Here is a 1,705-nt window from a genome sequence, read left to right as displayed (position 1 = left end):
ATATATATTAGTTCCATGTTAAAGAGAACATCATTACACTTGTAAAGAGTATAGTATCGAAGTGTCTGAAGCTGTGTGTGTTGTACATGAACAGGTACTCACACTGAGATCAAGATCTTCTTTTTAAGAGAGGCCTAAACGCACAAAAAACATCTGTAAATAAAGACAGAAATTCAAAGTAAACACAATTCCCACATTATACAGCATATATATTAGTTCCATGTTAAAGAGAACATCATTACACTTGTAATGCGTATAGTATCTATGATTTAAGGTTTCACATATCAGGGAGAACTCGTAATTTCTCAATCTATCAAACAAATGATGAGCTCACATTAAATGAGAATGTGCAATTAGTCAAACAACGTAACAAAAACAGTGAGTAAGGGCTGATGCAATGAGAGCCAGTGTTGTTCTTGGTTACACTGCAACAGTCTTCTGTGGCTTTTGTGGTGTATGTTCTCAGTAACACAGAGTGTGTGAAGTGTTCAACCATTAGTTGTTAAATATTGATTTATCACAAGTTGCACGAATAAGAAATCATCCTGTTTGTTGTATGCAGACTGAAAATATAGCTGAAAGTATTTTTAGTATGATTTTATATTTATATTCTGACTGAAAGAAGCTATCGTTTAAAAAAGTGAAATGGGCACCTGTACGCCGGCACTTAGTCGCTTCTCGCTTCTCAATAGTCGCTTCTCAAAACTCACAATTTCCCACCAAGAATACTTTTTCTCAGTATGGTAGAAAGGAGAAGCAGACATGTGAAAATACACATGATCTGAAATCCCCTTCCCACCATAGTGTCATATTGAGGTAATGTAAGTTTGAAGTGTGGTGGTGTTGAGTGTTAAAATAAATAATCTCAATGGTTTAGTTTTTGCCTCTTTATAAAGAAGAGTATGTTAAAATGTCTGGCAGGTTTGAGTCTGAGATGTTTTGCACACAGATTTAAGTTCTAATAATCAGAATTCATAAAATAATATAAAATAAATCATAACTGACTTCCCATCTTGGAGTTTAAAAGTTTACTCTGTCAGAAGATGAGATAACCACACTCTTATCAAGATACCGGGCAATTATTTGAAATACTCATGTGTGAATAAACAAAAATATATATATATATATATATATATATAAATCATCTTGCAGAAAGCAGACTTGCATTTCTTATTTTCTCCTTCCTCATTTTCTCTGCACTGATGTCAGCATGTTTCTTTTTTTTCAAACTCCCCCTGCATACCGAAATATAGAAGCTCCTACATGTTACAGTAAAAGGATGTGAGTCTAACATTATATATATACACAGTACACGTGAAAGCCATGTTAAAACGCACATACATAGAAGGTCAGAGCTATGTGGTTTTGTCATACAGGGATAAAGCTGCAAATGCCCCTTTATAGAAAATAAAATAATCCCGCTGTAACTTTTGTAGGTGTGACATCTATAAATAAATATTTTTGGCTCGTTGTAATTTCTTAATTTTTTTTTTTTTATGTGAAGCGAGCTGTAAAAAGACACAATCATACCTTTATCAGACTATTATGGACATAGAAATATAGTTCAGATCAAAAAGAAGAAAGATGATGATTTAATGACGAGAGATAATTGACAAAGATGCATCCTGTGTCTGCTTCTCCTGTTTAAAACGAAATCCGTTTACAGGAAAGTTACGTGGCCTGTAATTTGTACGCCCAGGTTCTT

This window comes from Morone saxatilis, unplaced genomic scaffold, assembly GCF_004916995.1.
Source record: "Morone saxatilis isolate NCDOM2014 unplaced genomic scaffold, NCSU_SB_2.0 Contig19, whole genome shotgun sequence".
Lineage (NCBI taxonomy): Eukaryota > Metazoa > Chordata > Actinopteri > Moronidae > Morone > Morone saxatilis.
Note: the sequence above shows the minus strand (reverse complement) of the source record.